This window comes from Babylonia areolata, chromosome 8, assembly GCF_041734735.1.
Source record: "Babylonia areolata isolate BAREFJ2019XMU chromosome 8, ASM4173473v1, whole genome shotgun sequence".
Taxonomy (NCBI): domain Eukaryota; kingdom Metazoa; phylum Mollusca; class Gastropoda; order Neogastropoda; family Buccinidae; genus Babylonia; species Babylonia areolata.
In genome coordinates, this window is record NC_134883.1 from 20,080,247 (window position 1) to 20,092,808 (window position 12,562).

The following is a 12,562-nucleotide window of genomic DNA, read 5'->3' on the forward strand; positions in this document are numbered from 1 at the left end:
GTCTCTTAGTCTTCCTTCTATAGTTAGTGAAGGTTTAAAGACTTAGCAGTGTAGGTTTTAAAATTCCGTTCACTTCTTATGTCTTTTCCGTGTTCACACGCGGATTCGATACTAAGGGTCGTTATATTATCTATGCGTGAATGCATTCTCTCTCTCTCTCTCTCTCTCTCTCTCTCTCTCTCTCTCTCTCTGTGTGTGTGTGTGACTTAAAAGAACAAGGACTGCCACTGTGCATATTGTGGGAAGGAAAACGTAAATACATTAAAAAAAGGAAAAAAAACGGAACCCACCCCAAAAACAACAACAATAAACAAATTAAAAAAAGCGAGACTATAGTCAGAATAGCTGTCTGTATCAGACGGTGACAGAGATGTTTCATTCTTTCGCCTCATGAAAAGTGTGTACGATGCAAGATAAACATGTACAATCGCTTTACACACTTTGACAAAAACAAATGGACGCGATCCCCCCCAAAAAAAAAACAACAACAAAACAACAACAACAAAAAACAAAACAAAAAAACCCCCACACACAAAACGAAAACAAATCTATGATCAAAGAGAAGACAACAAAGAAAACGAGCAATCAATGAAACGTCTGTAAAACTCGATTTCGATTCGTTGAACAAATGTTTAATCAAACATATGCACATTACACATTTTACTCTTTAAAAACGACAAAATGTACACCCTTCCAAAAGCTTGACAGGCCTAAATTTGCACCAGATGTGTGTGTGTGTGTGTGTGTGTGTGTGTCTGTGTGTCTGTGTGTGTCTGTCTGCATGAGTGTGCACGCGCATATGTCTCTTGTGCGATCGTTAGCTTGTCTAGCCTTCTTGTGTGTGTGTGTGTGTGTGTGTGTGTGTGTGTGTATGGTGTATGGTGTCTGTGTGTCTGTATGTTTGTGTGTCTGTCTGTCTGTCTGTGTGTCTCTGTGTGCCGTGTCTGTGTGTGATTGTGTTCAGCCCGAAATGAATGGCATAACATTGACCATTGAATGATTAAGAGCGGACAAAGAGCGTGTCCCCCCCCCCCCCCACCCCTCCCCGCGACCCCCTCCCAGCCCCTTCTCCTCGACATGGATGCATTTCTTCTTCTTCTTCTTCTTCTGCGTTCACTCGCATGCACACGAGTGGGATTTTACGTGTATGACCGTTTTTACCCCGCCATGTAGGCAGCCATACTCCGTTTTCGGGAGTGTGCATGCTGGGTATGTTCTTGTTTCCATAACCCACCGAACGCTGACATGGATAACAGGATCTTTAACGTGCGTATTTGATCTTCTGCTTGCATATACACACGAAGGGGGTTCAGGCACTAGCAGGTCTGCACATATGTTGACCTGGGAGATCGTAAAAATCTCCACCCTTTACCCACCAGGCGCCGTCACCGTGATTCGAACCCGTGACCCTCAGATTGACAGTCCAACGCTTGAAGGATGCATTTCAAATAAGAACAATCTAAGTAAATCTGGAACTGAACTACATTAATCATGGTCAGTTTTCATCCCAACCTCGTGTAAGACCAGTCTGTTTATTGTTTCAGACGGCGACGACCGTGACAGCTCCCAGAGGTTGGGCTGTGAACTATCCCGTTCCTGTTTACGTTCGTGTTTGTGACAGACAGACCTACACTGTTGCTGACACACACACTACGTAAAGGCAACCCGTAAGTGACTGATGAATAACTGTCTATATTCCTGTCTGTCTGTCTGTCTGTATGTATGTATGTATGTCGGTTTGTTTGTAATTTTGTTTGTTTGTTTGTTTGTTTGTTTGATCTTTTGTCAGCGAGGAGCTTACATTTTTCCTTTCCGCAATCGAGTGTGTGTGTGTGTGTGTGTGTGTGTGTGCGTGCGTGCCTGCACGCGTGCGCGTGTGTTGCTATACGTGTGTATGTGTGTGTGTGTGTGTGTGCGCGCGCGCGGGCGATTGTGTGTGTGTGTATGTGTGTGTGTGTGTTGTGTGCGTGCGCGCATGTATGCGTACGTGCGTGCGTGTGTGCTTGTGTGTGTGTGTGTGTGTGAGAGAGAGCGCGCGCGCAGCGCGCGTGCTGTGGTTCGTTCCTGTCGTCATGAATTAAACATTTGACTGTCGTGTTTTGACGATCACGATCATGACATGGGAACTTGGACCTGCCATGTCCCCATGCAGAGAGGTGAAGGAAGACACTTGGCCTACACATCCATCCACTCTGAGGGCTGAATGGGCCGTGCTGTCTGTTGCGGCCTGTAGTGTCGCCGTGCATATATTGCCACCGGTGACAATAGTTACCCGGCAGAGTCGCTTCCGCAACAATGATTATGCGCTGTGCTGCATCAGGCGTGTGTGTTTGTTTGTTTGTTTGTTTATATGTGTGTGTGTGTGTGTGTGTGTGTGTGTGCGCGCATGTACGTGCGTGCGTGAGTGCGTGCGTGCGTGCGTGTGTGTGTGTGTGTGCGCGTGCGTGTGTGTGTGTGTGTGTGTGTGTGTGTGTGTGTGTGTGCGTGCGTGTGAGCGTGAGTGCGCGCGCGTGTGTGTGTGTGCTTGCATGCGTTCATGTATGTATGTGTGTGTGTGTGTGTATGTGTGTGTGCTTGAATGCGTTCGTGCGTATGTGTGTGTGTGTGTGAGTGTGTGTGTGCGTGTGTGTATGTTTGTGTGTGTGTGATTTTTCGACATGTGTGTATAAGCCGGCGACAGTGTACCGTGAGGGTCGGCACATATCGCCGGCGACAGTATCTCCCCGGCGACAGCTGTAGTATGTGCCACAACAGACATCGCTGCCCACGGCAGGGTAGGGGAGTCCTCGTGTTCATCCAGGCACGTCGGTCCCTTGTTTTGTTTGGCCTCTGTGCTGAATGTCCATGTCCTACACGACATTTACATAACTTGTGACAGCGGACAGGAGAGAGCTACTCTGTTCAATCAATGTCCAACAGAAGATTCCGTGGTTGCAGCTACAGTAACTACAGTAAGCCATCTCCCCAAACCCCATGAGTTTGTATCTTCTTTAAAAAGAAAAAAAACAACCAAAAAAAACTACAGTAAGCCTAAACACATGAAACATCTCTTTGTATCTTCTAACATCTACAGTAACCCCCCCCTCCCCCCCGCACCCCCCCCCCATCCCCGAAAAAAAACCAACCCACCAAAAACAAAACAACCATAAAACATCTGTATCTTCCAAGCATAAAACATAAGGGTGTTTTATTTTATTTATATATATATATATTTTTTCTTCTTCTTTTGTGTGTGTGCTGTTTCTCATTATTTCACCATGGTAATTGCTTAGGACGGACGGACGTTAGTGGTTAGAAAGTTAGCTGTGTGTGAAAGGAATCTGGGCTGCAATGGCGTGTTGGTGTGAATGTACAATCAGGTTCTGCTGCCTATATAGAACCAACTTTTCACATTCACAAGATGCTGACGTAAAACTGTTTTAAATGAACAAAATGTTTCGATACAATGGGAACAAGAGAGGCAAGGCTTTCAAGACTCACTTGTGATACACTTTAAAAAAAATCCAAGTTTTTTTATGTATTGAGTATAATTTCAAAATGTAATGTTTAAGATGAGAAAGATCAGTTTAAAGTAAATTAAGTCCCCTAGCATTGATTACAGAGTAATTTCCGTTTTTTACTATCTGCACCAAAACGTTTGCAAAATAAATAAAACTTCCATGCTTAGCAAAAGAAGTTCCTGTTTCAACAGAAAATGATAATAATGACTGCTCTTGTTGTTGGGTCAGAATATCAGATCAAAGTGCCAAGTTTAGAGAATGCAAAAAATATAAATATAAAAGTAAATGCAGTTTGCATATAATTAGGCTTCATTCTTTATTTTTTGTGCCCATCCCAGAGGTGCAGTATTGTTTTAAACAAGATGACTGGAAAGAACTGAAGTTTTCCTATTTTTATGCCTAATTTGGTGTCAACTGACAAAGTATTTGCAGAGAAAATGTCAATGTTAAAGTTTACCACGGACACACACACACACACACACACACACACACACACACACACACACAGACAACCGAACAACGGGTTAAAACATAGACTCACTTTGTTTACACAAGTGAGTCAAAAAAGTAATCGTGGCAATTTTGGTGACAGCTTACTTGGAGAAGCAACCTTTTTAGTATCGTAGGAACACATTGTGGAAGTAACGACACCAGTCTCGAAATAAGCAGCTGTAAAGGGAAGAGCAGAAACAGTAGTGAGGTAAGTAAGTATACAATATAAGAAAAGCAGCAGCAGAAGTGTCGGCCGTATGATTTGTAGTAGTGGTGGTAGTTGTAACTGATGGAAACGGTTAGATTTTATGCATAAACAAAAGAAAACAACAACAACAACAACAACAAAAACAAACACACAAAAAAGCGTCAGTATCGGAATCGTAGCAGCAGTGGTGGTGCAACTTTATACAACTTCTCTGAATAACTGGTTAGAAAAAAAAAAGAATTAGTTTCGTAGGAGCATCAGTAGCGGCGACAGAAGCGGCAATAGCACCAGCAGCTCATGGGTGCGGTGTGTTGTATGGCTGAGTGTGGTTAGTCACTTTCAGGCGTGGCTGTGTGTAAATGGGCGATTGCCAACGCACTGAGTCTGCATTTACCAACAGAAATACACCATACAAAAGCCATTTACTGATGCTGACAGCAGCACCACCAGCATTATACACTGAAATCGGAGAGACAGATCTTTTGGTTGTGTTTATAATATTGCAACAACGATGATTCTGATGATGCTGATACTGAAGACAACGACGACGACGTTGGGGTCAGTTGGTCCACACAGTTATTCAAATCAAATTATGGTGCTTAGAGCCTCGCCGACCACTAGGGCCATCTGAAGGCTATCGCCACGTTTGGTCCACGGTGACTACCAATCTTGACGGGTAATGAGTACAGACAGTACATGATGGGTAAGGACTACAGACAGTACATGCACACGTACACATTAAAGTGACCTCCATTCCTCATCGTCTCAGCCACCAGCTGTGTCCTGTCCTATACCCCACTGACCACCAGCTCCAGCTGTGTTACCTGGTACCTGCATACCTTCACACCTGTCGACCACACTTCGTGACTTGAATGACACCTTGTTTCTCTACAGGACCTTACAAAATGGTCTGATCGGCTTCAGGTGTCACATGGGGCTGATGTGGTTGTCAGTGTGTGTGTGTGTGTGTGTGTGTGCGTGTGTGCGTGTGCGTGAGTGCGCGCGTGCGTGTGTGTGTGTGTGTGTGTGTGTGCGTGTGTGTGTGTATATGTGTGTGTGTGTGTATGTATGTGTGTGTGTGCGTGCGTGCGTGTGTGTGTGTGTGTGTGTGTGTGTGTGTGTGTGTGCGTGTGTGTATATATATGTGTGTGTGTATGTATGTGTGTGTGTGCGTGCGTGCGCGCGCGCGCGCGTGTGTGTGTATGTGTGTGTGTGCTGTTCCAGTCGTAAAATTATGGTCGAGTGTTTTATGTGTTTGTTGACTGAAACCTACTTCATTGGCAACTTCTGTATTGTTGAATTGTCAATATGGCAGCACCGTTACACCTATGTCTTTATATGCAACTGCTTTGTTTCGTGAGCAAAGACGAGATAATGCAGTTTGATTAGTAATACTAGAAGAAATATAAAAGAGTTCAAGCGACCTAGAGAGAGATCGTTCGTTCGTTTATTTATTCGTATGTTCATCTAAGATGATATTAGACTGGGAGAGAGAGAGAGAGAGAGAGAGAGAGAGAGAGAGAGGGGGGGGTGGGGGGGGGGGGGGCAGAGAGGGGGAGAGAGAGAGGGGAGGGTGAAAGTGGGAGGATTATGTTGATCATTCGTGCTTTGTGTGTGTGTGTCCGTGTCCGTGTCTTCGTCTGGGTCTGTATATGTGATGACAATACCTTATATAGATCCACTCAGTTTGAGACTGCTTGACAGGGCTATATTCAGCGCTTCCTTTCATTTAACAAGATCCCGGCGTCAACTAGGCCCCAATGCTACAGACACAGACACAATGCAGTGCTGGTCAGAGAGAAAAAAAAAATTCAGCAGCACTGTAAAAGACGCATCCGTGAAGCAGATGACACTTGGCTCTGTGGCTCCGGTCTTCCCGCACTTCAAGTTGAGCCCACTGCACAATCAGCTGCGGGTGATAGCCGGGAAAACCCCTGCAACACACACACACACTGGCACAGACGCACAAACACACGCACTCACACACACACACACAGAGCTTGAGGCTGTTCCAAAATGACCACATTCTCGAAGACAGTTCCCCGTGTAACATCTGGCTTTATTTTATTATCATTAATAAAAATCAAACAGGAAATCAGATCAGTTCATTAGAGCCCAGTACATGGGGAGTTTGCGTCATGTAAGTACTACGTATTATTATCATTATTTTCATATCATTATTATTATTTCTTTTGTTCACCTGAGTTGGTCCAGATAAGAAGTGACTGGACTGTTCTGATCTTTGGAAGAAGGGAATGGAGTGTTTGTTGCTTTTGTTGTTGTTGTTGTTCTTCTTCTGCGTTCACTCGTATGCACACGAGTGGGTTTTTACGTGTATGACCGTTTTTACCCCACCATGTAGGCAGCCATACTCCGTTTTCGGGGGTGTGCATGCTGGGTATGTTCTTGTTTCCATAACCCACCGAACGCTGACATGGATAACAGGATCTTTAACGTGCGTATGTGATCTTCTGCTTGCATATACACACGAAGGGGGTTCAGGCACTAGCAGGTCAGCACATATGTTGACCTGGGAGATCGTAAAAATCTCCACCCTTTACCCACCATGATTCGAACCCGGGACCCTCAGATTGACAGTCCAACGCTTTAACCACTCGGCTATTGCGCCGTCGTTGCTTCTGTTATTTTCGTTATGTTTTATTCCTCTGTCATCACCTAACTCTCTCCTCTCTGTTTTTCTGTCTTTCTTTTTTCTGATTTACATCTTCACACCCAACATTTTATTGTATTCTTCAGTTTCTTCTTTCTGTCTTTCTTCCGTTGCTGACCATTTTCTTTCATGTTGTCTTACTTGCCATTGTTTTCTTAAACCCTTGATGTGTGCAGTACTTTCCTCCTTTATTACTTCGCATTTAGCTTTTCTATGAGCTGGGTTGCATGAGTGATCTTAGGAATACTAAATTTGCTTTGCATGGGTTTAGGAAGGTTCTAGACGCTTATTGAACTTAGCGTTGCTCAGATCGCAGCGCATATGCAACCCAACGATGGTTTGTTGTTTTGTTTTGTTGTTGTTGTTTTTTTTTTTCTTTTTTTCCTTTTTCATCTTCATCTGGTATTTCCTTTACTGAATTTTTTATATTAATTTTTTTTTTTTTTAGTTCGTGTGACAGCAGTTCATCTAGCTTCTTTTTTTCTCTCTCGTCTGTATCTGGCTTAAAAAGAAAAAAAAGAGAAGAAGATTTTATTACAGCAGGTCATCTAGCAACGAAACAACACGGGTCTGTGCTGACAGACATTTCCCTTACTGTCCCGTCTGACCTGATGCCTCCTTAGAGAGGGCAGGTGGGGGTGGGGGTGGGGGAATGGGTGTGTGGGGAGGGTGGGCATGGGGGGTTGAAAAGGGGGTGGGAGTTAGGAAACGAAGCTCCTATCTGCAAGAGGGGTATCTCCAGGCCTGTCAAAACTGTCGTTGAAAAAAAAAAAATAAATTGGCGTTGACCCTGCTAAATGCGCGAGATGCTATGTCGGGTCGTAAAGAGGGTGCTGTTTGATTGCGCGTGAACTTTTATCGCACGTGATTGCGCGCGCGCTAAGCACGAGGGGAACGCTTTGCTGATAAAGAGACAGTTTGTGTTTATTACAGTGTTTCCATTATGACATATGGATTTTTGTCTTTTGCTTTTTTTTTCTTCTCTCCTGTGCCTTCGTGACATATTGTTTGTAAATCTTTCTCGTCTCTAAAATGTTTAGTAGTTCCTGAATGCTTTTAAATTCAGTATTCCTGTTATACTGTATAAAAGGTTAGCGAGCGCGTACACACAAGAAATGAACAGACTGATATTCACTATCACTTGCCCCTCAAGAGCGTTTGAACATGTCCTGGAAAGTAGTAACGTAGGTATAGGTTCACACACGGACCGTCAGAACATCTCTTCTCTGCATTTTGGAGAAAGAAATTAGCGTGCGCCAATCAGTGTGTGTGTGTGTGTGTGTGTGTGTGTGTGTGTGTGTGTGTGTGTGTGTGGTGTGGTGTGGTGTGGTGTGGTGTGTGTATGTGTGTGGTGTGGTGTGGTGAGGTGAGGTGTGGTATGTGTGTAGGGGGTGGGGTGTCATCAAAAGAAAACCCCAGCGTAATCCGTCACACACACACACACACACACACACACACACACACACACACACACACACACACACACACACATCTCAATATAAGTTATCACCCACTCCGCTTCGCCGTATCTCCGTCTAATTTTTCAGACTGCTAAATCTGCTTTGCCTTATCATTCCAAAATATTTACGCGCACACACGTTAGATAAATTCAACAGTCATCGTGCTATAGAGCATGGTTCGTCTGCGAGGAATCGTGAATGACGAATTGTACATTTTAAAACATTTCTTCTTCATTTGAAAAAAAGAAAAAAGAAAAAAAAGAACGTTCCTTCTTTGGCAGTCAGACCAGTATGTATATATATAAAATGTATTGCACTAATACTGTTGTTCATTTGGACGTTTATACTCACTTTTGTAACACTGCAATGAAGTCTGTGACTTTCGTTTGTTATTACTCGAAAGACATTTGTTGTGTTGTTGTTATTGTTGTGTAAATTCATTGCTTTTCAAGCGGAATTACATGTCCATTGGGTTAGTTTGATGTTGATTTTATGTTTCCAGTAGTATTGTTTATTGTTGGTTTTTTTGTATGTTTTTTTTCCCTTAGATTTTGAATTGAATTATACTTCATAGACTCTGTCTCGGGTTGAATGAAGCATGCACACACACTGGCACGCACGCGCGCGCGCACACACACACACACACACTCAGAAGCGTGCGCTCGCACGCACGCAAACACACACACAAAAACACACACACACAAACACACACACACACACACAAACACACAAACACAAACACACACACAAACACGCACGCACGCACGCGCACATACACACATACACACTCTCTCTCTTACACACACACGCCTCCACGTTCCCGGAGCTTCTCTGGGGTCAGACACAGAAGTATGCATGAGCTGTGTAAAGAACAAACCTTGCTCGAAAAGCAGGGTTTGTCTCGTGGCCTGAGGCAACGTGACCTTTTGTGTGAGGATGACTCACCTGAGTTGAGTGGCGACATGAGCAAAGATGGAGACAGAATGAGGAGGGTAAGGAGTTGGGGGTGTAGATAGATAGACATAGAGAGAGAGAGAGAGAGAGAGGGGTGGTGGTGGTGGTGGCGGCGGGACTGTTTGGAAAGAAAGAAGTGAGGGAAACTCGGTGTACGGTGGACGCGAGATGAGGATATGAAGAAACACACACACACACACAAACAAGCAAGCACACACACACACGCACATGCAAGCACACACACACACACACACGCGCGCGCGCGCGCGCGCGCACACACACACACACACCTACACGTAAACAGTTGCTGTGTATGTGCACACTGACCATCCCGCTCTGACCTTCATCTTTGGTCGAAGTCACTCAATAGTAACGTGTTTTGAGAGGCGTTAGCACTCGCTCTGAATGTTGGCATTCATAAAGTCGTTAAAACGATTTGAAAGAAATTTGTAAAAAAAGAAAGAAAGAAAGAAAGAAAAAAACATCGTAGAAGGTGGAAAACCTTATACCTTTGTAACCTTGAGTAAACCAAGGTCAAACAAATGGCACTTTTTGTTCTATATCCATAATTGCAGAAAATGTATGAAAATAACTTTGGCACATAACTTTTTTTTCTATCATGACCTTGACCCTTGGGCCAAGGTCAAACGTAAAAACAGTCGAACGTCCTTCATCATCATCAATACAAACAAAACAGTCCCAAAGTCTGTGGCCTTTCATACCCTGCTGTCATGGTGACCTCAGTTTCGATACCCCTCTACTTCCGTGCTTGGGGTGAGTCCTGTCAATGTCTTCAGCGTCGGCAGATTCATAGGGGGCTGTTGTTGGAGGGACGTGATGACGGTCTCCACTCTGGGAGAGACGCTCACTCAGTCTAGCTTCGCGACAAAGCCATTATTGTCGTTAGTAGGGGGCTTAGTTGGTGGTGTCCTAAGTACGTAAAATCAGAACAGGCACCACTGAGCACCACCGAAGTGACTCAGCAGCAGTGCAGGGTCTCCTCTGGTGTGTGGCCTGCTGGCGGCTTAACATCGATAGTTCCCTGCGGACTGCCGACGCTGGGAGTGTGACAGACGAACCCAGTGGTGGCTGTGTGTGGGAGACTAGGAATGAGCGGCTTTGGAGCAATGCCACTGAAACGGTGCAGATGACGGGGCAGTAACCCCCACCACACCCTCACCCCCCCCCCGGCCCCCCCCACCCCCCAAAAAACCAACAAACCCCAAACAGTCGAACGTTTTATCGATTCAGACAATGTACATGCGTAAAAAATAAAGAAGCAAACGTAAGGAAAAATGAAAGAAAAATAAAGAAGCAAACGTAAGGAAAAATGAAAGTGTTCATCTGTGATTCTAATCTGCATCAAAAATATATCAAAACCTTTGCATTAAGATTGTTTATTCAATGGGTACATCATTTTCAAAAGAGGTCCGATTGTGTATTATCATGAACAAACCGTATCGAAATTGGTCCATTGCCTTTCAAGAACTCGCTATTTACACCCTTCCCCCTCCCCCCCTCCACACAAATAGGCAGAGAGAGACGCACACACGTGCACAAACACGCGCGCTCTCAGCCGCACAGTGAAAGACAGTTAAAGAGTACATGTGTGTGTGTGTGTGCGTGTGTGTGTGTGCGTGTGCGTGTGCTTTTGTGTATTTATGTGTGTGTGTATGTGTGTGTTTGTGTGTACGTGCGCGTATGTTTGTGTGGGTTCGTGCGTCTGTGTGTGTGTGTGTGTGTGTGTGTGTGTGTGTGTGACCTAGCATCTTCAAAGAAAAGGTCACGCCGTCCCAGCCAATCCCTTTTGGCCTAATGTTGGCACTTAACACACATCCCCCAGCTTCTGTTTCTGACCACTTGAAGCAGGAAACTCTCTCTCATTTTGTCTGTCTCATTCTCTCTCTCTGTGTGCCTTTCTGTCTCTCCACCATGCCCTGTTTGTCTGTCCGTCCAGAATGCCAGTCTGTCTGCCATCTGCCTCTGTCTGTCTGTCCCCTCCCCTCTCTCTTTTTCTCTCTTACTTTGTCTTTTCCTGTCCTGTTTGTCTGTCCGTCTAGTCTATCTGTATGCTACCTGTCCGACTGTCTTCCTCTGTCAGTCTGCCTCTGTTTGTCTGCCCCCCCCCCCCTCTCTTTCTCTCTTACTTTCTGTCTTTGCCTGCCCTGTTTGTCTGCCAGTCTAGTCTGTCTATCTATCTGCTATCTGTCCGTCTGCCTCTGTCTGTCAGTCTGCCTCTGTCTGTCTGTCTGTCCCCCCTCCCTTTCGCTCCCTCTCTGCCTTTCTGTCTAGTCTCTGCCTGCCCTGTTTGTCTGTCAGTCTGCTTCTGCCTGTCTGTCTACCCCGTCTCTCTCTCTCTGTCTCTCTCTGTGCGTGTTTGTGAGAAGCATATTTGCGACAGCATGGAGTGGGCAAGAGATCGAGAGACTTGTCTCACTCTCCAACAGCTATGGTCACCTGGTCCCAGCAACGTTTGCGAAGGACAGTGACGAATTCTGCGCACGCGCGAATACAAACAGCGCACGTTCACAGCAGCTGCTGTCGTGAGAAATGTAACAAGCTCTGACACTTCAGTATAACGTGGCACGCCCACCGCCCCCTCCTCTCTCAACCTCCTCCCGCACTTACACCCACACAGCACACGCCCACACAAGCACGTACAATGCGTACACGAATGCACTGACCTATATGTGGATATGCATATGAGACGCGGCTTTGTGTATGTTCTCTCTCTCTCTCTCTTTCTCTCTCATCAATCCCAGCAAAACTAACAAATGAAAACACAGCGAGCTTGAAGAACTTGAAGAAGAAGAAGAAAAGCAGAAGAACCAAATGCCCTCAGTCAGATTCTACCCTGTAACCTCCACCATTCCGACCATTCACTTTATCAACAGTCAGTCCCTTGTGACATACAGTTGTGCAGTATCGGCGTTTGTCATCTGTTTGGTCTGTCTGGAAGTCGTGTACTTTCAGACTTGAGATTTAAGTGTGGGATTTCTGTTTTTAGTTTACTTCCTTTTTAGCCCGGATATAACACTACCGGTCGGCAGGTTCATTACTGACATGGCCTGAATGATTTCATATAAATCAAACTATGCAGCGACTCCAAAACATTGTTCTCTTTTGTTCTTAATCTGGAGAGATGACAGCAGATTGGTCAGAGACTTGAGTCGTTTGCATCTCCGTAATTTTTGGTTTTCAGTTTTAGAACATTTTAACAGCATGATAAATATGTGCTTGGGACGGTGACATTTCAAGACACCAAACCGAGATACGT

General features: G+C 45.0%; 1 protein-coding gene across 2 annotated transcripts in view; it reads left to right on the forward strand.

Annotated features, from left to right (window-relative positions):
- LOC143284634 (filamin-A-like) overlaps positions 1-12,562 on the forward strand; it is a 200,330-nt gene that overhangs the window by 41,262 nt on the left and 146,506 nt on the right. For both annotated transcript variants that reach the window (XM_076591504.1, XM_076591507.1), the window contains exon 2: positions 1,545-1,667. The gene's annotated coding sequence lies outside the window, so the exon portion shown is untranslated. The remainder of the gene's footprint in view (positions 1-1,544; positions 1,668-12,562) is intronic.